The following is a 25,795-nucleotide window of genomic DNA, read 5'->3' on the forward strand; positions in this document are numbered from 1 at the left end:
TGGCAGCCGCTCCCCCCGAGCTGCAGCGCTCCAGCCAGCAATGCTGCTTTTAGCAGGATCAGTAAATCACATCAGCCTCCTAAATGCAGTTTTTCAAAAGGGTGAAATCATGATTTGTGTTCTGGATATTTATCTTGCTCTTCCTGATGCTTTCCCAAAACCTCTCCTTGAAGGGGAGTAGAAGGTGGCAAATGATTTTTGCCGTAATTAGAACTAATTGACTGCTAAAGGGGTTTTGGACTTGTGTCAGGTCTAATCCTGCACTGCTCAGAATTAGTGGGACTGAGCCTGACTTCAGTGACACCAATATAAATCAGGATAACTGTGCTGGTTTTGAGAGCTGACTCTGGCCTGTGCCATGGGTGCGCTGCAGACTGAGCTGGAAACAGGGTTAAGCCACAGCGAGCTGATGCTGCAAGGAGTCGAAAACCTACAGCTCCCAATGGCTGCAGCAGAGTGTGAGCCCTCCGCACCTCCGAGGGACAGGCCCTGCGGGCAGGCTGGTGATTTCCTATCCTGAACCCTGGGATTGGAGAAGCAGAGAGAAGCGACAGAGGCGGGAAGAGGATGCTGACACCCAGGCTGTTTCCTTGGCCCCTGCGCATGGGTCTGCATCCTGGAGGTGATGAAGGCTCCTGGCTCCATTCCTCAGGCCAATGGTACCCAGCGCTTCTTGACAAGCGGGGCGGTCGCCTCTTTGTGACCCTCTGCGAGCGAATGGCCGACGTGAGTTTTGAAGGCACCCTCTACGCTCTGCAAAGTGGCAAGCTGGCCTCTGCCGTCCCCCCGGCTGGGCTGAAAGCTCTGAAGTTTGCAGAGAAACATGCTGCGTCAGGCACAACCGGGCTGGCCCCACATAAAGTCAATACTTGTATGAAAACAAATAAAATCTTAGAGTACGAGGCAGAGGCTAAAGAATGCCTTCACCTCTTTCCTTCAAGCAACTATTTTGTTAACTTGAAAGACTGCACGGGTGATCTTACTCCATTCTTTCTCTACAGGTCAAATACTTGTCATAGGAGACACCCTAGTTAATATTAAACTAAAAATTAATAGATTAGATAACTATTACATGCTTTTAGTGCCAATTAATTTAATAGCTTTTTTTTTTTTTTAACAAGGTAGGTGAATATAGAAGCAGAGTTTACTGTGCCTGTGTGAGCTCTCAGATAGGTCTTTTGTGTTACAATTACCACCAATTGATTGGGCTGACACATGTAATCCCCTTCGGATCGCCCAGCGATATGATGTCAGTAAGAAGTCCTTCAAACAGGGCTATTAAAAAGCACATTAAACATGTCCTTATTGTAAGCTTTATGCTAGCTTATGCTAGAATAACAGTGATACAGTGGTATTTGTTTGAAAATGAAAGGATTATATGGTCTTTGTAAAATGAGGAATTTAGTATTGGGGAGGGGCAGTGGGATGGTGATTTATTTTCTGTTTATGTTCCTCTGAATCCTTTGATATGTCAACTTCTGTCACTAACCATTAGGCCACTTGTAATTTCTTGTATGCAGTGAAGATGAAATACATACTGCCTCAAATAATTTATGTCAAACATTGAAGGGCATAGATGGCAGTGCTTATTGTGAGATTTTAATGAGAATTGAATTGGGGTCTCCAGAAATCCATAGATAATTTATTGTTAAAGAGCAGGCACGAATCATTCTAGCCTTTAATTGTCATGTGGATGTGCTTTGCTTTCAGCCTGTGCTGGAAACAAATTGCAAAAAAAGAGTGATACCTCAGAAGAGAGGTTTCACTGTGACCCTTGGTGCTTATTAATATTGCTTCAAGAATGCAGTGCCTTCTCTTGGGTCAGATTCTGGTGTGGAAGTGAAAGGGATGCTTTAAAACTTGTATTGCTTTTCATGAAGAAGAAAAAACATGAAAAGTAGCAGCTTACATATATATCTATATATCTATATCTATATATCTAATCTATATCTATATATATTACAAGCATGGGGTGAGAGTCGATAAGATTTGTGGCATTTACAAAGCTGCACAATAAAGGACACCAGAGGATTTTACAGCATGATTTAATAGTGTCAACTCTGATATGAAATGAAGCCATTCGGGAGATTTGTTTGTAATGCACCGACATCCTCGGAAAAAAAAGGCATTCCTCTTTGCTCTGCTCTCTTTTATCTTACAATGCCAAGGTAACACTCCGAAATGGTTAACCAACTGCTGTGCACGTGTTACATAGATGCGCTTTGTTAATCAAGCTGCTTCCCACAAAGAGAGAAATTTCAGTGTTAGCCTGAATCTAGGTGTAGAATAAGTCCTTCGGAAAATCAAAGCTACCAGAAAATGGATATAAATTATTTGCAGGGTCTGGTTCTCCTTCTGCTTTAATATCATGTAATCAAAGGACAGATTACTCAAAATTACTCATCTTGAGTACTTCAGTGTAGTCATCACAGCACTCCTCTGTGACTACTTCACAATTTCTCATAATGCAAGGATTAGGGGGTATGCAGTGACACTATGAAGCAGCAAGCTTAAGACATACAAAAGAAGCTGTTTTTTTTTTTTTTTTTTTTTTTTTTTTGTAGGAAGCATTATTAAATTTTGGTACACCTTGACACTGGAATCTGTGGAAGCCAAAAGTATAATTTATAAGATAACTCAATAAATTCATGAAGAATAGATTCTCTGGTGACTGTTAAGCATGATGGCCTTGATACAATCACCATTTCAAGGAGACCATAATCCAGAATGACTAGGAGGATGAATTATGCTGGGGAAGAACTCTGTATTTGATCTATCTGTACAATCTTTGCCTGCAGACCATCATCAGAGACAGGGTACTGGGCTAGACTGGTTTGATACTGTATGGCTACTCTTACGTCCCATTTGATACCACAGAAAACCCATAAAGATTTGTTATTATGAATAAAAGAGCGTGCCTTTCTGTGTTTACCAGTAGTAATAAAATACCACATCATCATGTAATGCTTGGTATTTTACGTAACACTATGCATTACATAAAGGCTATGCTTTAGGTGCACTCTGTTCTTACTCTCCTCTGCTCTGAGAACACTCTTGCCATGAACATAGTGAATGGAGATTGGCTTTGGAAGTGAAATCAGATGTGGATTTGAGACTAATGCTCTGATTGCTGCAATGTAGGCATTGCGGTTGGAGTTGACAGAGTGATTTTGTTATGTGCCACCTAGAATCCCTTCAAAGATGAACCCAGAGGCTCCAACATGTGCCTTCAACATGCACCAACCCCCCGTGAGGACATAAAGGTCCAAACCAATGACTGATCTTTCAGATGGCTTTAAACTACCTGTGAGGTGGAGTTCAGATCAGAGAATGAGGCTACACCTTCTTCAAGGCAAAATTCCCAGATCACTTGTGTGGCATAGACAGAGGGACCCAGCCCTAACTGCTATCATATACTGACTGATTCCTAAAATGTTCACATTAAATTATTTGTTAAAACACGCATAGCTGAACAACCTCATCAGTTGCCTAAATCCAAAAATTGGACACAAAGAACATTTCAGTGTTACTACCTAAAGATGCAAGTGATTGAAAGCAGAAGCCACTTGAAGTTCTGCTTCTGGGCGTATCAGAAGCATTCTGGTCCTAATAATGACATCCAGCAAGACAGCTTATTTATACATGAGCATAAGTCCACCCTCACTGTAAAGGCTGGAAGACATCCTCTGAACATGCCCACTCCATGGAGATTCATGCAAGGCACACCACACCTAGAGGAAGAAGTAGTGCTGACCTTCTTACTCTAAATCTCAAGGGCCGAGAGGCTCACTTAGAGTGTGAAAAAATATGAGGTGGAAATTACTTTTTTAAGGCATAAGTCCCTTCAGAGTCATAAGGGTGAAGAGTTGAAAGAGGAAACAGAAGCAGTGGTTGGGAGGAAACTCTGGAGGTCTCTTATCCAACCTCCCACAAGAAATGGGACCGTTGCCAGCTGGGGATGAGTTCAGCCATGATTTAATAGAGCCTTAAAAACCTCTGAGGACAGGGTTTCCACAACCTCTCCAGGCACCTGTTCCAGTGCTGCACCCCACTTCAAGTGCACTTTTTATCCTAATGTCCGACCCGAACATGCCAAGCTGCAGTCTGTGGCCATGGCTTCTTGTTACATTGTCTAGCACCATTGAGAGGAGTTTGGCTCTGTCATTTTTGTAACTCTCTGTCAAGTAGATGTCGACTGCTATTATATTGCCCCTTATCCTCTTTGCCAGACTAAACAAACCCAGCTCCTTTAGCCTCTCTGAGTCATGTGCTCTTGGCCCTTGACCATGTTGTAAGCCCTCTGCTTGGCTTTCTCCAGGCTTCCCACCTCTTCTCTGAACTGTCCCTAAGCTCATGCTTCTATACCAGCATGCACACAGTGCTGCCCAGAGCACGGTCGTGGAGTATTGCATGCTTTTTGCACAGGTCTGTGCCATGTGAGAGCAATTCGCAGTTATTAACTGGGAAACCCTGTGTTTACTGGAGATTAAAAGAGCAAAAATCAGAGCTAAATCCAAAAGGAAACTGCACAGGACGCAATATTTAAGACTGGTGAGAGTGGTGAAAATAAAGCTGACTTTTCCTGCCCTTGGTAAAATATGTTGCTATGGTGCATAATGCTGAGGAGTCACCTTTACTATCACAGGCTTTATGTCCATAATACTTTATGATTTTACTCTTTGAAACACTTACCTTTTGGCAGTGTACCTAACCTACGCTAGTAGCTGTTATTCCAAGAGCTGACACATTTGCTGACTGAGCCAACAGTTGCACGACACTGATGAACTACGAAAAGGCAAAATAAGCACCTGCGGTCGCTGCTCCGTTTCAGTCTTGGCAAATCAATGCATCAGGATCCTTCGCTGGCACTTGGAGGTGGTGTTACGAAGCCGTCCTCACGCCGTTATACTGGAGCAGCCTATGGAGGTTTACTCACTGATGTGTTAGGGTTTGCTCTTGAACGAAAATCGGGTTGGATGGGGCTCTGAGAAACCTGATCTAGTTAGCACTGTCCCTGCTCACTGCAGGGGGGTTGGACCTCTAGGGGTCCCTTCCAACCCAAAACATTCTATGATTCTATGATTCTGTGTGTTATTTGTAGCAGAATCTGTGTGGTTAACTGGCAGATCAGAGTCAGCATCCACCGTCCTGTAGCTATTTGTAATGGAAAGAGTCTATGAAAAGCTACTCTGGGTCAGTAAGTATCTTCACCATTCTTATGTCTGACATGATAGCTTACCTTATTCTATTGTAATAAAATCCCCGTTGGAAATCAATTCCCTCTACATAAATACATTGAATGAAGTGGTGAAGACCTTCTCCATACCATCCCTTTACTGTCCTGTGTCTCAACAGCCTTCCTAAATTGTTTGTAGAGAAAGGTGTAGCGTATCTTTCTGGGAGCAGAAGGGAAATCCCTGTGCCCATGCTGCAATAGCAGCTGGTGTCACCAAGGTGTGCACCTGTAACTGGAAGTAGGATTTTCAGGATGATGAAGTGATGGTTCAGACGCCTACATAGGATTAGTCATCTTCACTCTTCTTTCAAAAAGGTGAGGATCTGGTAACTGAGGTGAGAAAGGGACATCTTTTACAAAAGGAAAGTCAGACCTGTCACCAGCAGATGCCTAAACTGCAGTTAGGACAGGCAGAAATCATAGAATCGTAGAATCGCCGAGGTTGGAAAAGACCTTTAAGATCATCATGTCCAACCATTAACCTAGCACTGCCATCCCACCACTAAACCATGTCCCTAATCACCTCATCAACCCATCTTTTAAACACCTCCAGGGATGGGGACTCGACCACCTCCCTGGGCAGTCCCTTCCAGAGCCTGACAACCCTTTCTGTGAAGAAATAAAACTTTGTCCCCTGAAAAAGCCCCATGGCATTGAAAGCTGTGTTGTCCAGTGCTGCCTGTGTCTGATCCATGCAGGAATTACTCCTCCACACCTGTCCAGGGACGGGCAGAGGGCTGCGGGGAGGCACCGAGCTGCCTCAGGTTCCACCAAAGCTGGGGGAGAGCGGGGCGCTCGGCTCCTCCCGGGCTCGGGCATGCGGGAAGGGGCGAAGCCTTGCTCCTTCTAGCCCTCTGCAGTGACACAGCCCATGCCGGCCAGCACGGAAGAAAGTAAGGGTGCCCTCCATTAGTCTCCATGATTTAATGAAGACTGGGGAAAACAACAACAACAAAAAAAGGATAACACCCTAATAAAGAGAACCGGAAATTACTTATAGACAGTACGGGAGTGGTTCAGGTGCCAAAACATAAGCGTGTAGCGTCATTTTCGATGCCTGAGGCCACCTGAGACATCCACCCAGGACTGGCAGATATGACACATGATCTATGAAAGGCCTACTCCCTTCTGGAGCAGCAGCTGGGGGCCAGATGCAATACCCTAAGGCATTAAAAATGGCATTAGACACGTATGTTTAGGCAGCTGAATCCCACCCTGTGCTTCCAGACTTGTGAAGAATAAACATCTTTTTAATTGTCTCGGACTCAAATCCCGGGTTCTTGAGGTGCTTTCCCTAGGGCTCAGCGGTGTGCGGTAGCAGCAGATTTCATTGGTTTAACTTGGATAGAGTTGTTACAGCCCTTTGTTATGTATTTTTAAAATTGGTTTTAGGCTATAAAATCATGAAGCAGTTTCTGCTTTCATAGGCTGCGCGCATAATCCAGGTGAGACCAAAGGTTTTTCCTCACCACAAGATGTTGATGTGATTACTCCAAATCCCGTCTCCTTTGAATACCTATTCTGTCACAGCTCCCCATTAGGGGCCTGTTGTCAAATAGCCAGGTTTGCTCTGAATGATATTGGAGAACATGTCCCTGCTACAGTTGTTCTCTCAGAACAGAAGCTAAGAGCTCATAGGAATATTCTCTTTTTTCATTGAACTGCATAGCTCTTTATATCCCTGTTCAATTTGCTGGGACTTCTGGTGAGGAAGAAATTTGGCTACACCAGGTGGGGGGAAAGGAGAGGAGGGAGGAACTGAATTACTCGTATGCATTAGCCCGATGCTGTGAGGAGGGAAACACTGCTCCTGTTTGGATTATGTGGTACATTCGTATGGAAAGATTATAAAGAATCCAGCAGAAAATGGAATTTTTCCAGGAAGGGCATATTTTCACCCCATAGGGGTGAAGGTGGAGGTTCTGGCTCTCTTCCAACATCATTGCACGCTGCTGACAGCTCCCGAAAATAGTCCAGGTTTTGGGGGTGAGACAGGGACTAAAACATTTACCTGTTTACCTAGCCTGATACATTAATATATATGTAGACAGATAGAAAGTGATATTATCAATTATTTAACCCTTGCTGGGGCACCTTCTTTAGGGATAACTTAAAGAAAAGCTGAATGGGGGATAAGTCTTGACATGGTGTTGGCTGTTATACCGTGCTTGGTCCTTGTCACAGCATTGATAAACAAGGTCAGGAAGATGAAATGGAACTGGAGAAGCAAAAAGGGAACAGGGATGGAAGAAGAATTAGAGAAAAACATTTAAGGTTCAAAGGATAGGTCTCCAATGCCTACCAGTGATAGATATGGAGATATGGATACATTTGCTATATGCTGTGTGGCATTGAGGGAAAAGACAAATTAACATGCATGAGTTTTGGTATCTAATTTTTAGTAAGCATGACCAACAGTCAAAGGGGTATGAAGGAGCCGAAATACGTTAAATGTCCTCACCGTCCACTTTCCCCTGCACCTCAATTTGCCTTTCTGATAAGCACAGTCTGAACTGTGGGTTGTGCATGGGGTTAAATCTCAAGGTTGTTGCATGTGAAATCCCTATCATAGCTGTGAATACCAGCTGCCGAGAGAGGCTTCAGAAAGAGCAGCAGACAGCCGCTAGTGAGCAAGCATGTAGTACGTCCTCAAAGATATTTGCAAGCAGTTCTAGGAGTGCCTTGGGTTAAGCAGTAAACATATTGATACCCTTTCAAAATGTTTATATGTTTCTGTATTCTTTGATACACATTCCCACCTGATTTTATTGCATGGGTTGTTCGCACATCTCACTCGGTTTCTCCAGAGCCTAAGGAAAATGAAATCTAGATGCCTCCAAGCTTCCTCAAGGAAGCAACAGTTCAGAAGCCCTTGTAGACAGCCACAGTTGCAGTCGCTGAGCGCACAACTAATGACCGCCTTGGTTTTGAGTGAAACAGGGAATGTGAAATGTAACGTGGAGCTGGCACTCTGACACAGTCTTCACAGCAGACATATGTCTAACTGCTTTGTTACTTAGGCACGGAATTGAAGGCCTGCCTCCAGCTCCTATTTATAACCGTTCCTCTGAGCGCTTTGATGGGCTCAGCTCTCAAGGCAGGCAATGTCTGGCGACTGCAAGATTGCCCGTCCTCACTGAGCAATGATAGCAGAACACCAGAAAGAATTACAGCGCACGCTCCCTTCACACCATACTCCTCCCTCGAGGGATCTTTAGGTCTAATGAAGAACAAGCTGTGATTTCATGACTGCTTTAAGCAAAAATCTGTGCGGGCTCTTGCTGAAAGGTGCAGTTTTGTCTTTTCCTTCCTCCAAACATGAGTTCCTGCTGCCTCTATTGTGCCTCCACTGGTGGCTACAGAACACAAGCGGTTTGGATGAAATCACCCGTTCAGGACTGGCACTGGAAACTGGGAGGCTAAACAGAGAAAAGTTGCCCCTTACCCTCTAAGCTCTTGCCATTACCATTACCTGTAATGCTATTTTGCTATTTTGGGGTTGTTGGAAACCTGGTCTACCCAGCAGAGAAGCTATGATACTTTTACAGCTTCTCACTTACTTGAACTTTTCTTTTACCAGACCTATTAGTAGACTGGAGCTTCAGTGGTTTTAATTGCTTGACCTTTTGGCACATTATCTGCGGAGCTGATCTTTGCAATCACACAGGAAGGGAATGCCAGCTCTATGAGTATTCTGAAATTACTCTGCCTTATTCTCGATTCTTCAAGATTTTACCTACTCCTGATGATTAACCCCCGTATAACCAAAAGAACATGAAGCTCATTATAACTGAAAAGTTTTAGGTGTGGACTTGCTGAACAAGTCGGTTTTTTGTTGCTGTTTCTTTAGTGATTTTCTACTTTTTCCCCTGTACAAATGAGCACCTGTACAGTGACAGAGGCTGCGAAATTTCACGCTTAAGCTCTAAATTCTGCCAGCAGCAATGCCCTGTGTACACTGCCTATTTAAGGGGATGTTCTGCCTGCAAATTATCTTATTGACAGCAGATCTATTAATAGTCCCATAAGCACAGAGAGGGCTGTTTCAGAGCACGTGTAACTTTGAGATCAGCCACTGAGGAGAGTGGTGCGAGCTGGCTTTTCTTCCTAAGATGATGAGTGCCTTAAGAGCAGCCAGGAGTGCCATTGTCACACCATCCATCAACTGCCTTCCGTCCCTCTTAGCTGAACCCATGAATTAAGCAACTGTGGTTAAAAAGCAATAAAATTAAAAGTTGTAATGGGGAGTCATTGACAAAAGGGTTACAATGCGCTGGCCATATATCTTTTAACTAACTAAATATAACCATAGGTTTCCATAAGTTCAAAGAGTGGTGGCCTGGAGATGAATACAACTGTTCCAACTGAGTTCTGGGCTAGGAGCCAGAAGATTGTTAAAACACCTTAGAACATGCTTATTCCCTCTTAGAACATTTTTTGGTACTTGCTCTATTAGTATGGATTTTATTTCCCCACCAAACGAGTTCTCTGCCTTTGAACCATAAACAATAGTGGCACATCTGTCTCTAGGCTGCTGTACTTTGAAAACCAATGCTAAGGACACAGAGGGGTAGATTTTCAAAGCGTTGCGTGGGAGTTTGTACCAGGAGTCTAGCCAAATATTTTTCACTCATACTCATCCCTGAGCCTAACCTTTCCTCACTCGTTAGAATGGCTCTGTTTGCTCTGCCCACATGGGAACATTTCAGAGAGCTTTTACCTCCAGGGACACAGCTTCAGCTGGTCAGAAAAGCCTATAAATAGGGTTTTACTGATGACGTTTCAAATCTAGCGATGGATCTTTCCTCTGATCTTTTTTATTTTACGTTTCTGGCTTTGTCTGTGTTTGTATGTGATTCTGAGTTTCTGATGAATTATTTACCATTAGGCCATGATGCAACTGAAATCCCCGATAACGCTTAGACAGGTGGCGTGAAGTGGTTGCTGCCTAATACACTGCTCAAGACGGCGCCGATGCTGGTGGCATCCGCCTGTTTTCTGTGCTGGGGAGTTAGATGGCAGCCTGGCAGGAACCAGACCATTTTGTGCTGCGTCTATACTGCCATCGTGATAAAGCAGCAAATAAAGTCACGCATTAAAAGGGCCTCCCTGCATATACAAATCAGCATCGCTCCATCGTGGCTTCCCGATAGCAAGTGATCTAGCTCTGAGGATGCTTCCTTACTGGCTGAGAAGGTAAAAAATGTAAGGTAAAAATGTAACACTTTGATGGTATGACTAGCCATTGAATAGGGACATGGGCAGCTTTTGGTTGTAAAGATTGGTCAAGCTACTGGGAATGGCTTTGGTTTTAGGTTTTCTTTCTTTTTTTATTAATTACCTCTGCTAAGGAGAATATATTTGTGAATAGACTTTTGTCTTTATTCCAAGTGGCTTGGCTTACCATTCAGTAAAAACATCATGGTCCTTAGTGCTCTTTATTTTTTTGGAAGGACTTAACACTGCTGTGGAAATTTCCCCTTTCAAAGACTATCTCACGGTGTTTCTTTGCAGACAGAGCACATGGATATTTGCTGTATCACAACAAACTCCCCTTCCAGTTACTACTGTTCCAAGGCTTATTTATTTTGAGGCACTTCTTGCCATGGGGGTGTTATCATTTTTCACAGTTGAGAATCTCCTTTGATGAAGTCAGCTCAAAGTTCTATCTTTGGGTGGTTTCCCGGGAAAAACCTTTTGGCTACCAGCAATTTTCCATTTAAAAATGTTTGCCGGTTGAATTCAATTAGTGTTCTTGGAAACTTCTTGTCTTTAAAGATACCATCGTTCTAGGATTTTCACTGCTGGATCCCAGGCATCATTTTGTGTTATCGAAGGTTGAGGCCAATAGAAACAATACATTGAAATCCTGTTCCTTTTTCACAGAGACACCATAATGCAAAGAAAGGAGAACTTGTCGATCAGCAAGCTAGGCTGGGGTGGGAATGGTTGAATCCTTGCAAGGTGTTTTCATGCCAGTGGAAATCTTTGGGTTTGTGAGTTGCGTGGCAGGCCAGAGGTGTGACTTGGTAAAGTTGGATCATGCTTCTGCAAACCTTCTACCGAGGAAAGAAATGCTTTTGTGAATAGTCTTTGGCATGAATAAAAAAAACAAAACTGGAATCCAAAGACTTGCAAAGTTGACTCAGGAGCTCCTAGTTTCTGGATGGGAAAGGATGGGATCGCTTTGATTGCTGTATACGCTCTCACAACCTGCACGGCAGCTCCTCAAAATCAGAGAAAGAGCACCTCAGCCTTGTCCCGTTTAAATCTTTGTGTTGCATCCCCATGTGTGCAGCAGTTTTCACATAACAGCCTAAGTGTCCCATGTGCCACGGTAGATGACGTAAGATGGTTTAAGTATTGTTCCAGTCATTTATTCTCACAACATTCCTGAAGAGATCCTCTACTTTTTTGAGCAATAGACACATCTATCATTAAAATGTAAAAAAGACTAATGAGCAGACCTCCAAATTGCATGAAACCCTCCATTTTCTGACATAAGAACTCATTACATCTGCCTGTTATTAAATAAGTCTCATAACAATATTTTAATATGATTAAAGATGCTGCACCTCATTTGTCAAGAACTTGGGAAATTAATCTGGGCAGGGCATTAATGTACTGGGGAAGGAAGGCATGCGAATCTTTTTTTTATTATTATTAGTTTCTTTCTTTGCTACTGGTTGTATCAGTGCCTTATCAGTTAAGTGCAGGAGCTTAACAATGGGTTCTCTCAGCAAAGCCCTCTCTTTTCGCTGGGTGAGGTTAAAGAACAAACACATTGCCGTGAGCTTTTAAAAGCTTGATTTCAATTACATGGTAGTAGGGCAAAGCTCTCAAACACACAAAACTTTGACTTTGTAAAGATTATGACCTCCCAGGTACACGTGCTTTAAGCAGAAAAAATGTACTTGACATGTCCCACTGCTGTTTCCACGCACCAGGAGCTGTGTGTATCGGGAAGAGGGGAGGGCGGGAGGGAGGCAGCGGCATTCGCGGTGGGATGGAGGAAAATCGTTCCTCTGGGAAAGCAACCTCTTCTGTTTGACTAGCAAGAATTTAAAAGATAAATATATCCCTTATCATGGAATGATAAACAACGAGGTCCAGGAAAGACTCTTTGAATAATTGAGTCTGATCTCTCGCATTTTGCAAGACTATTTGCCTTCGCATTCCTATTAACATCTTATAGGACTTTGTCTTTACTAATGTTTGCTTGTGGTAGTACCCACAATGTTAGAGGCACTTTCTAGGCTTTCAGGAAGAGCTGGCGCTTTCAGTCTCTGGGTGGACTGACAGACAAACAGTCAGAGGTTATGGCAGAGGAGCAACAAAAGGGCTTTTCTGTGCACACAGAGACCCGCTGTAGCTGGTATGGGTTTCACAAAGGGAGTCTAAGGAGGTCATTTCTTCCCTATCCCATTTTGCCCTTCACTTGCCTGGAAGTGGAGCCCGTGCTTCCAACCAGAGCCACGCGGCTTTGCAGCTTTCACGCTGGGCTGCCCTGGCCCCAACCAGGCAGGAATCAGCTAAAAAAGGGACACGAAACTGAGTGTAGGACACCACAGAATGTGCATGGCTCCCCAACAGGTTTTCCACCTGTAGGGGGATATCTTATAAGTTATTTCGAGAGATAAGATGCTCATTGAAAGCCAACAGGAGCTGGATTCCTATCCATCCTTTGGAAATCCACCCTGTATTTTAACACATAGAAACGGATAAGGATACACCACAGATATTGCCCATGGCATTGCTTAAAAATAAGAAGAAACACAGCAGTGCAAAGACACTGAGATGAACTGGGTTTGTCCACACTGAAATTCAGTTTTCCTTCTCAAGCCTTCTATAGGACCCTGCCTCTGAGTCTGTTGGAGGGAAATTAAATAACATTCCTAAACATAAAGGGAGATGTCTAATCCCCTGGCCTTTCATAGCTCGCCCTGCTGTTCAGTACATCAGCCGCCCTGGAAGCAGTATCAGAGAGGTAAATACAGCCCTTCCAGTTTTGGAAGTAAAAGTAAACTGAAAGATGCACACGAAACTAAATCAAACTGCTTGATAAAGTGTTTTAACTGCTAGGAAACACAGCAGGGGTCAGCTCAGCTGAAACAATACAGAAGCCCAGAAAATATCCTGAAAATGGTGCAGGTTAATCCTTGTTTGGTTTGCAGTTCTGGTCTCCTGTCCGTGCTCCGGTGGGGCAGGGAGCAGACCCCTGCCCTCCCTCCCCGCTGCGCATCTCCCTCTGGGGCTGGCACGACAGCCCTCGCGTGGGCTGCCCAGCACGACGTGTTTCGTGGGGTCAGTGGATGCTTGTCACCATGTTAGACATCTCTCTATGGATTTTCACCTGCCAGTAGCAGCCCTGAAGTAAGAACTTGGAGTGGTATATGACGGGGGAGTGGAAGGAGTTAAAAATCTTTCTTTTCTTGATGCTAGGTCCACTATTTGTGTGAGCAGGAGCTCTCTATCAGGGCTGGGCTTTGTAATGTATTCCATCTATTGATAAGGAGGCAAAATAACATTTCTAAATTGTTCAGGGTGTTTGCAGAATGCCAAGGCACTCCAGTGGCCTTCTATACAGAGCACTGCTGATGATAAATCATAAGAGATATTCTAGAAGTGCCTATTTGCTTGTGGAAATATCTGAAATACTGGAAAGCTCACAGATTTCCCAAGGTAGGTGAAGAGGCCATTCAGCAAATTTTCCCTCTACTTGAAATGCGGTTTTCAAATCATTTAAAATCTAAGTACCTAATGAAAATACAACATAGTCCCCCCGGCTTCCCGCAGCGATCCGATCTGGTCTCAGGCTCGCACAGCAGCATAGCAAACAGCCGTCATACATTATTTTGCACGAGGTGATTTCAGTCTGCAGCACATTTTGTTTGAACCGCACTCCTATAAATGCCTTCAAAGGAGGGCAGGAGCCTGCCCACTGAGGAATAAATGCAGGAACAGAACCTCCTGTGCAAATATTAGTGTTCAGCATCTACTCTAGCCCCAGCGAATATGTTCGTAACACATGTACAATTCAAACGGAAAGGTTATGTGCAGTACATGGACATGTACTGACACGGCCCATGTGTTTCATGTGGAAGCACATTCACTGTCCTAAAGTAAATGCTGTCATCAAAAAACCACCTCATTTTCCTAATATTATTGATGCAAAGGACTGACAGAAAAAAATAAATCAGATTTATCTGGAAAATGGAGAAAGTTTCACCTAATTCTTGTGGAGCTTATTGCAAAATGTTTTCCTAAGTTTCTATGCTAAGAGGCAGCTATGTCAATAAATTACTTGGAAACAACAAGGCTCGCTGCAAGGAGTCAGTGCCGTGGTTTGTACATTCCTGTGCAAGAAGAAGGTGGAAATCCTGCAGAAGGTACCTGTAAAATAACCTATCAATAAGCAAAGCCTTCCCTAAGTCTAACTGCAAGCTTTCCTATGCCCTGAAGCTTAAAGGCTTATATCCCTTCCAAAATATTTAGCATGAAATCTAGCTTCCAGTGACGTTAATGGCAAATTGGCTATTATTTCCAATGGCCCTAGAGTGTCATCGTTACTGCTTTCTTCCTTTTTCTTCATCACGCTATAACTGTGTTCAGTATGCAAATGCTGAGACATTTTTAATTATATTTATTTAACTGATTGTATTTAATGTATCACTGGCATAGCAGCCACCACTATGTGCAGTATTAGGATGCTGAATAAAAGGCGACAGTGATCTTGCGAGACTGTAGCGTGCTGTATGTTTACATATGAAAGCAGGTTCAATATGCACTACATTATGGCGTCCCCATGATGCCTCTCTTCATCTCTTGTTAGTCCAAGAGCCTTCTTACTTTCTCAGAGCTACTCCTTATGCATATGCATATCTCCTCATAATAATGCCATAAGGCTGCTAATCTATTCTCCTTCAAACCCCTCCTCAAAACTCACTTTTTCTGTGGTGGCTGGAAAACAGCTGACAATAGCCCAGCAGCTGGTGCGCTGCTACTTATTCTACTGAAGATGATAAATGCGCCGTTATCCCGTCTCCCTTATTTCCCTCTTCGTTTTATCCACCTGTTGTTTTCATCCCATGCTAAAATGGCGAGATCTTTAGAGGAGAAATTGTTGGGATTTTTTTTAAAAAAATACGTATGTGTCACCTACCATGACATGGTTCTCTGAGTAGGGTCTCTCCTTACTACCACAGCATGAATAATTACAGCCATATTGTCTAAGCAATTTTATATTCTTTCACGAATGAAACTTCCCATATTCCTTCCAAATACCCTGCTAAGTATGCTCTGCCCATTGCAAAGCAACCAAGAAGGCAGAAAATATCAGCCTTTGGGAGGGAAGCAGGATGTTCTCTTTGTGTATGGTAAGGTACAGTGGCAATTACTGTCAAGTTGGGATCAGTGGCACCTTCTCAATCTGTTCTCCACTCCCCTTTCCTTGTGACCAGCCTGAGCATCCCTCCCTCTGCCGCCGGGTCTCCAGTTGTCTCCTCCCTGGCTGCAAGGCAGGGGGTTTGGCAGCCCCAAAGTGCCCCCCACAGCAAGCCTTTCCCTTCCCCAGCCCATGGATGACTGGCACAGAAGCAGCTTCCCCAGCACAAAGCCTGGTGTCCTTGCCAGAAGGCCTGCGGCAAATTCAGTTTCAAGCAGCATCAAGGCACATGTTGTGTACGTTGTTTTATTCACATTTGGCTCTCCGTCCCCTGGAGTAGATGTGGCTTGGTAGTCTTTCTTCTGTCAAGGTCCAACCTGTATGCAGACCTGATTCCTCTTCAAGTCCTGTCAACCCAAGTTAGATAATAATTTCTCCCTTCTTGGGGAGTGGATATTTGTTTTACAATTGTCATCATTTCAGTGTGGACTTGTTTTTTGAAATTTCACAGTCATGGCATTATATTATTATGTGAGGCTCTCAGCTTTCAGTTTTTCACAAAAGAAGTTTCTAGTCCACCTCTTTGCAGAGGAGAAATTGAAACTGCCACTTCTGAGGGGAGGGGAGCCAGCAAAGGATTATGTTTGTTAAAACTGGGTTATCTTCAGCCTATTTCATATTTCATATGACAATCTAAATGTACTCTTGTGCTTGAAAATACTAGAAAAGTGAAAAGATAATTTTTGTTTTCTCACTTCAATATTTTCTTTGTAAAATCTGAAGTTTTCATTAGGCTATTAAAACACAAAATATGGTATATCTCAGGCACTTTTTGGGTAACAGCTGTTATGGCAACTAGTTATAATCAAGCAATTTGGAAAGGAAGTTCATTTTCAGTTTAAAGTGGACAGTTGTCTTGTAGAAATGTTTGTGAAAAACCAACTACAAAAGCTGTTTTAAAATTGAAGAAGTGGGTGCTTTTGCACTTATCCAATCTGGAATTTGAAAGTACACAGATCGTGTGACTTTTATGACTAGTCACAACTGAATAAAATAACCCAAATTTCATACCAGCAGGCCATCAGAACAATCCAAGAATAAACAGGTATTTTTTAATCTGAAGGACAAACAAGCATGAGAAAACTGCAAAATTTTAGTATACCAGGCTGAAATCATTAACTGCGTAAGTTATAAATGACTTACTCATCTTAGGATGGCACCTATAAGATTAATGATACATTCCCAAAGTGTCCAAAGAAAAAAAGAAAAAGTTCATCTTTTGCAGTCTTTCAGGCTGTTCGTTATAAACTGGGAAAGTCTTTGGAATGTTCTGTTAAGATCTGTTCCAATACATGATGCAGTCATAATAAATCCTTCCATTCAATCCAGTAGGTATAGGATCAAGGCTGTTAAGAAGCTCATTCAGATTTTAAAAGCGTTGATTTAACAGGGAAGGTGGAGACAAGTTTTATGGGTAGGACTTAGTGGACCAGCAATGCCCACTGATGATTGCCCACTGATGACTCTGCATGTCAGGAGTGAAATGAGATAGGGCTGCCCTTTTCTAGATGTCATTCCAATGGCTCATCTGCCAAAGCGCTCCTGCTGACATACATGGTATCTCTTAGGGCCTTCAACACAGCATCTTCCAGGTGCTTTGTTTTGAAGGCCACAACTCCCTTGGACAGCACTGAGAGAAGAAACGAGTCCTTCTTAGCTGTGGAAATTGTTCCCTCAGACTTTCGCTCTGTTAAAGGGTTTGAAATGGTCATTCAGCTCAGCCATAGCTTCTTCTAAGGCTTTCTCTGTGTAGTGTGATGTCTACCTCTGCATCCAGCCAAGTTAGTCGTGGGGGAAGGAGCTCTAGATCAGTGCTTTGCATTGCTGTTTGATTGAGCATTACCACCTTCTTTTCGCATTTCTATTTTTCCCACTTTTCCTACCTCGGCTTGCTTTCCACCACCCCTTAGATTCCTGTCTCCTTCCTGAGCCCCATCCTTGACTTGCCCTCTCCTCATCTTTGTTTTTGTGTCCTCAAAATAAGACCAGCTCCCAACAGCAGTGGCTGTGGCATGATCTGACAGAGCCCACTGAGGTTTTTTCCGCTCCTTACCTTTCCTGTTAGTGGGAGCTGCTGCTCAGGATGCACATGGGTGAGAAAGCTGACTGCTCACATTTCACTAAATGGGAAGGGACTCAAAGTGGCCTAAGAGATGCTCTGTGCTTTCTTGGGTAATTTGCGCTACAACGATGCTTAATAGCCTGCAAAATGGGCAGTGGAACTGGAAGACTTAAGAGGGGACTCTGGTGATTATCACGGAGTGACTGAGACCATGACACTCAAATACAATGTGTTAATAACCTTATCAAGAATAATTTGTAATAGATTTGTAAGCTAGCAAGATAGAGCAAATAGAAGGTTGTGTCTGTGTATGCAAATAATTCTCATTGCTGTCAGGGGTATATATTTTGCACCAATACACACCAAGACAACCATTACCGTTGACGGGAAGCTCTGTGTAAGCACAGAGGCATGAAATAGCTAGTGATCAGTGTAAAAGAAACAACACTTACCAAAGCAGAAAAGACTATTGTCTGTTGTATGCTAATGACCTCTGGGTTCTTGGAGCTTTACACAAAGTCAAAAATGGGTTGACATGCTGGGTGGAGCTCCCAAAGCCCAGGCCAGCCAAGGGGCAGAAGCCTGGTGAGAGGTGAAGGTAGCAGAAAGCAATTTCTATGGTGGTCAGCTCACTTCCTGGCGTGCGTAATGGGACAGTAATGAACAGAGAGCTGTTAGGAAGCGTGTGCCAGTGTTGGGAGGTTGTGCCATGCAAAGGGAATAACATGCTTTGCAAAGGAGGCAGTGGAAGGCTTGCCAAAATGGTATGGATAGGGCTGTTATGCTATGGCAAGGCAATATGAAGATTCAGGAGTGGTAGCAGTAGTATTAATGGTTACTATTGCTTGAAGGAAGGATGGGGGATGGTAAGACCTTTTCATTTCAAAGAATTTATAATACAATGTCCTTTTTTGCACTTTGCCAGAAACACTACCAGGACATCCACTTCAAAAGAATAGTTTGTCTAGGTTTAAATTATACTTGAGACCAATTCCACAGCTATGCAGTGATATTAAGCAGCACAATGTCATATTATATGCAAACGCCTGTGTCTTTAGAAATTGAAAGGAAATTCTATGGACTGAAATCCAGCAAAACAAAAAGTTATTCAATTAATCAGCAGCACTTCTTTTAGAAAGCCCCATGCTGAAACTAGAGGCATGAAAAGCCTACCTTGTACTTAGATGCTGTTCAAATCATTTACCTTGTCTTTTTTTGAAAGAAAAGAGGCAAAAAAGCAAAACAAAATAATCTTGTGCCAGTAGGAAAAAAATGCTTTCTGTCAGCTGTGGCACGTTTAAACACCCTAAATATTTCATCAGACACTGCACTTACTTCAGTGTTTTAAATAAGATTTAATAAATAGCTGCATGTTCAGACTTGTACAGCCCTACTTTTGTCTGTAGTTGGCAATGTGCTGCTGTATGTGTTTGACTGCACAGTTAAGAATTTTAATTACTTACCTGTTCTATACAGACACTCATTCTCTTTTAACTGTTTATTAAAAAATAATACCATAGCCATTGTGCAAGAAATCTTCCACACACTGTAGAGCTGCAATGCTGTCCACAGTAGGCCCCTATTTTCTGAGTATAACCCCACATTCCCTGTGTCCCCTACTCTCAATATCCAGTCTCTGGAATTCCCACAGATCTGAGATGTTCATGCAACTCTGTCACTGGGTTTTGTGACCACTTTGCATTGAATGTCTTTGCTGTTAAGCCTATGGAGCTGTCTGAGATGCTGCTATCTACAAAAGGATGGTACAAACAATGTGTGTCTTATTCTCAAGAAAAGACAGCTTGAGCTTGTGGTCTTTCTTCTTCCTGTTTTTTTGGTGGTTTTTTGTTTCATTTCCAACTTCTAGACTCATTTGCTAAAAAAAAATATTGAAGAGCGTTGAACAAAGTCTACAACATTTGAGTTAAGAGCCCATGATATTAAGTTGACTGCATGCTCTTCTTTTGCTGATGGGCTCTCTTAGCAATGACATCCATTATTTATAGTTTTGCAGTACCTAGAGTCTAAATGGGTTCAAGGGTTATGGGTTATGGGTTTTGCGTAACAAGTTCATGATCATTCAGCAAAAATAATTGCAACTCTATTTAGATATGGCAAAAAAGACGAGAGGATGAAAATATTCCTTAATTTTAAGATGATGGTCAGTGAATGAGTCACAGGTGGAACTTGACATGTCAAGAAGTTTGTTTGCTAATCATATCTGTATTCTCTCTTCACTGCTATAGAAGCAGCCTAGCTTGAACTAGATGCTTAATTTTTAGATACCTCAAGTTATGCGAGATGAATGTCATCGTAAGGGTACATTGACAAAGATGGCTGTAGACAGATATCAATTCTTATGTCTCCATTCCAACTTGACCAGTCTTGAGGCAGCTCTGCAATCTGTACCATATATGACACTTTTTGAGTCAATGATGTATTTTGCAATTTAGCAACAGAGTGAAGCGGAAGAGCAGGAAGATTTCTGACCTTATTCGTGAAGATGCTAGGTCAGACAGCCAGAAACTGTGGCTGTTCTAAAACAATGGATGTTTTTAAACAGCTGTACATATGTAAATATGCAGATAGGCATTTATTTTCCAAATTGCATCCTATTTGTGGTTTCACAGTCCAGAATGAGTCCTGAATACAACAGGGGAGAGACAGCTTAAAAAACTTGGGTGCAAATGGAGTAGATGGAAGGATTTGAGCCAAAAAATATCAGAGGTTATCCTTTAAATGTGGCTTTCGATAGTAGTGTACACACTGTTGAATTTCTGAGCACATCAAAGGCATTGGATTGAATCTTTAAGGACTGAAGTCTGGCAGTTTCAGGAGCACCTTTAGTTCTTTAACACATCCAGACATGTTTGTCTGTGGATGTTCTGCCAAAATGTCCTTTGGTCAGATGCGGCCCATGCACCAGACTTTGCACTGTTATATAGCTGAGCATTGCTTCTGAGCTTGATGTTCTTTGACTTGTGTGCCACAGTGGGATTTCCACAACCTGAAGTCTGGTGGCTTTATCTGGGAAGTTGAGATGGGAGGCCTGGCCTTTCTTCTTTGGTATGGGAAGATACGTTTTCGTCTGACAAATCTCAGAGGAAACAGTGTCTGATTCCATACACGTGAGCAGATATGATGACAAGCATGTTCAGGTCATGCTAGCTAGCCAAAGAGTGGTATCCAGACTCAATCTATATGTCATGCTTGCACTTTACAACGGACATCCTACAGAGACCTTCAACCTAACACCACACAGGCTGTGATACGACATTTTGCACCTCTGTCTAGAGATCCTTTCTCACTGTCCAGGCACAGCAAGGTTGTATAAGCTCAATATTATGCTCAGGTAAATAGACCACGTCTCTTTGCAAAGCTACAGAGTGGAGGTGTTGCACAATCTCAGTGCAACCACTTTGCCACTGCCATCTTGGGAGACTCCATCATTATGAACAGCATGGGCATATGCTTAGATGGTGACATGCAGAGTTCATATGTAAGTGGATCCCACCCTGTCTAGCTATTTCATTTTGCTTTGCAGATTGTGTGAAAATACCAAACACATGGTTTGCGATTAGCCAATTTTAAGTGGTCTTCAAATTTGTCTAGGGACCCTGCCCCTAGGATTAAATTTAGCATGCCTGGGATTGCAGTCTACTTACATCTGTGTTCATTAAAAAGCTCCAGCCGACTGTCTATAAAATGTCAATACTCACGTTTTTTGGTGCTCCAGTCTTTATCAGTTTAGATATGTGCAGGGCAGTAGACCAGCACAAGAACATCCTATTTTGTTTTCAAAGGATGGATTCTAATTCTTGTAACTTCCTGGTAAAACACGAGAGGCTGCTTCTCTGAAAGGGAGAGTAGGAGGGAGGAAAAGTCCTTATTTGCATCCTTTGTTGTTTCTTTCATTTGGTGTTTTCTCCTCCTTCCTCTTGCTTTTCTCACATTTCCTGCCTACCTTTACACTTGTTCACTTGTCAGAGAAAGATGTTGATATCCTGTTGGCCTATTAGCTATCTGTTCACTTGATTTGCCAGACTACTTCAATATGTTTTAGCACATTTGGGAAAGTTAGCCTTTTCTTTGAATGTTTTAAATTTTTGTATCATGGTTTTCATACTGAAGCTTTTACAGTAGAAATAGTTTAGTAATTGAATCCATAAATAGCAAATGCTACCTTTACTCTGAAACCCCAGGATTCTGGTGGCCATTTCTGCATCACCTTCTGCTCTACCTCCTTTTTTAATGTAAGAAGAACAGAGAGAGAAGGGGAAAATCTTTGCGGAGCAACAGGAAATCTCTTACTGGTCATTCTCCTGCAGTGAGGACAGTCACTGGGAGCATCCCTGCCCCCTCCTTTGTCCTCCATCAATTTGAACATGGCAGATGGTCACATCAAGCCATGTTGTAGCAGTAGTATGAGCTGTTTTCAAGTAGAAATATTAAGAAAGCTGTGCATTGATTTAGTTAGTGGCAAAGTTAGTCTGATAAAGACAAGCATTTATCATGAGTGAGCTGGACAGAACGAAATACGGAAAACAAGATATATCCTCAATTTTAAAAATTTTTTGTGAGAACTGTGAGATCTTGTCATCATTAAAGAACCCTGCTTTCCCTAATGAGAGAGGAGTTAAAAAAAAAAGAAGAAAAAAATATATTGTTGTGATAATTTTTCTAGCACCTCCTTGCAGGCTAAAGACAGGGTGTGAGTATTCCTCAGAAAAAAAGCTAGAGCTCAATAATGTTAACCAAGATGCATATATTTGACTTTATCTATCCACAAACTAGTCACCTCTGCTAGATTATCTGGCTCCCTCACTGGCTGGTGGGCAGGGACAGGTACTCCCAGTGACATTTGCTTCCAGGATCCTCAGCTACATCAAGTAAGTGGGATTAATGACCTGAGAATGTTTCCTTTTCCTTGGCTATAGAAGATGTCTAAAGAGCTGTTTTATATAATATCCTGCAGCTTTGGGGAAAATTCCTGTGGGTGGCCTTTGCCCACTTGGTTATCCCCCAGCTCAGGCATTTGCAGTGAGTGATACACAGAAGAATTACCACTGTGTGTCCAGACTAAATGTACTAAATACATATGACATACACTGCATGTTAGAGGACTGTTTTCCTACTCTGGCCAGTGTGGCTTCATACCTGTAAGTTGTTACTTATAATATCTTTCCTTCCTTTGCTGACAGCTTGATTGTTACGACTAAAAACTACCTGCAACAAAAATACAGGAGGCAAGCATCAGGTAACTGAAAAAAAAAAAAAGACATATTTTGCGAGATACCTTGTATGTTAGTTTTGCTGTAGAAAAGTCTTTGATTTTGAACAGTACTTTCCAGAATTAAGTGATCCTTCAAAACATTTTGCCTCTTTTGCCTAATACCGGTGTGCTATTCCTATAAGTGCTTTGTTAACTTAAAGTGCTATCTAAATGTTAATTATTGTTCCCTGCCTGGGGAAAGCAACCTTTCCTCAAACAGTCCATCTTGGATAGTTTGTTGTCCGTAAATGCACCTTGCTTATAATCCTGGACTACTCACGTGTACAAAAGTGAAATCATGTCTAAGTCCAATTCATTCTCAATTCCTTTTTTCTATGAAGTAGCTGAAGGATAAATATCATTGCTGGGCCACTTGTCTTCTCTGATCTCTGCCTTTTCCTTCCCCAGTCAGCTTAAGTCTGAACTAGACTGGGATGCAGTGGATTTTACCTTGATTTTTTTTCCGTGGTTTTCGTAGCTCCTTTGGTTTACAGTTTATGCCAGGATATGGCATTATACAACACCTCAACACGCAGCAATGGGTGGTTTCAGGGAGCTGGCTCCATAGAGCTTCTGTGGGGCATGCGAATGGCTGAGCATGCCCCATGAAGGGGGTTTCCTTCTCTGGGTTAACACTGCCCAATTAATCCCTGTGAATGACTAATTCTTCAGTCATCTGAAACAGAAAATGTTGCAAGATGAATAAGCAAAATGGTTCATTAAAAAAATGTTGAAATGCAATGTTCTGACTTTTTTGTTGGCAGAAGAGTGAGGAATCCAGGTTTAATTGTCAAATTCAACCTGACTTTACCATTAGCTGCAGATTGCTTTAAATTGCATGGGTGATCACTATTGTATTAACCTAAAAAGCACGTTGCAGTTTACTCCTCCCTTCCCAGTATCGTCACCCTGGGGAGGCCGAAGGCACCCCAGTCACCCGACCAATTCATAACTCTCCAGCACTGACATCTGCAACCCAGAGGACTCTATCCCTGATCATTATATCCCAGCGAAAATATTTTTCTATGGGTTTTCCATATTTTTAGTAACAGGCGATTTTACTAAAGCACTTGACAACTGCTTTGTAGTGGACTTTTAAATAAAAACTGGTTTATATTGTACAAAGTTGTGATTTGAAATGCCGACGGCCAGGATTCATTTTCAGCTTTAGTTGTTATACCAATTGCTTTAAGAGGCCTAGCATTCAGGTGTCAGAGATATTTCTTCACTTTGCTTTCCTCTCCCAGGACATTAAAGGGCACTTTCAAGTTAAACTTATCACGAGACTATGTGAAAATGAGAGTGTCTGATGTCTGGTGTAGGTGAGTTGACCAAAGAGATTGTGAAGCTTCAAATTTATCTTTTTGTTCTGAAAGAGCAGAAGTCAGATCTGGCAATTAGAGTGAATTATGGTTCCGTTCCCAAACCATCTTTTCACCAGATACACAAAACCCCCCTATGTTTATGTTTGCCACTGGTGTTTGGTGGAGACGAATGTTTCTTTAGACTTTGTTTGCTTATGGAAAGCTTAAGGCTTATGCAAAGATTGGCACCTAAGTATAAAATAGTTTCCTGCGCAGCAATAGCTCAAGGTTTTGAAGAGAGGTCAGCTTTTAGGCTTTACTTTAATTGTTGCTCTTGTAATCCTGAGATGCTGAATGTTTTTTTTAATGCAGACATGGGCTGAGCAGACAAAACTTAAAAAAACCCCAGCTAAATACGGTGCTAAGCTTCTGAATGTTTTCACAAGACACCTCAGGGAATGTGGAGCTACAGTAGCTTTTAGCCATTTTGGTTTTGTGAAAATTTGGCGTTGTAAAACCTTTCTCCTGCTATTGAGGCTGAGGAGCTCATTGCTGGGGATTAGCGTGACAATGGAGCAGGGTTACTGGTGGGATCCTAAAAAGCAGTGGCTCTTCTAAGGGAAACGCAGAGTTCCCTGAGTGGCAGAGAGGAGCGCAGGTTTTAAATGTCAGCTCTGAAGGCAACAAAAACAATTAGATGAAAGTTCTAGTTAATGGTAAATCTTAACTAATTGATTTCTTGGTTTCCAACCTGCCTTTCCTTCTGAAACAAATGTCAGAGATACAAAGTCCTTCCTTTTCTTCCTTTGTGTTATTGTCTCTGTTAAAAATTTAGAACTTTGTTCTAAGCGTTACTGAAGCTGCAACTTCACCCTTCAGTGGAAATACTGACAAAATCATAACGATAAATTCATTTAAATGAAATTGTCACCATACAGTTGGCTCGTTAAAAGGGGGTCTTTAGTAGCCAGCTCCACAAGCTGCTGGCGCACTGCTGGTGTGCTTCAACACCATCTCCTCTTTGTCCCTCTAGAGCAAAGTTGCTTCAGTGCTGGCTAAATTCAGCTGAAAAGCTCAATACCAGGCTGGTTGCATCTCTTGATAACATCACTCTGCAATTTGCTGGCAGATCTCAGCGGAGGGGCATCCTGCACACTTCACTGCTCCTTTATGGCGGTGAACCAAATCAGTCTGTTGTTTTTTTCCAATAAACCTTATAGAATCATAGAATCATAGAATGTTTTGGGTTGGAAGGGACCCCTAGAGGTCATCTAGTCCAACCCCCCTGCAGGAGCAGGGACACCGCTAACTAGATCACGTTGCTCAGAGCCCCATCCAACCTGGCTTTGAATGTTTCCAGGGATGGGGCCTCCACTACCTCTCTGGGCAACCTGTTCCAGTGTTTCACCACCCTCATTGTAAAGAATTTCTTCCTTATATCCAGTCTAAACCTACCCTGGTTTAGTTTAAAACCATT

This window comes from Egretta garzetta, unplaced genomic scaffold (genome assembly GCF_000687185.1).
Source record: "Egretta garzetta isolate BGI_Z169 unplaced genomic scaffold, ASM68718v1 scaffold633, whole genome shotgun sequence".
Classification (NCBI taxonomy): domain Eukaryota; kingdom Metazoa; phylum Chordata; class Aves; order Pelecaniformes; family Ardeidae; genus Egretta; species Egretta garzetta.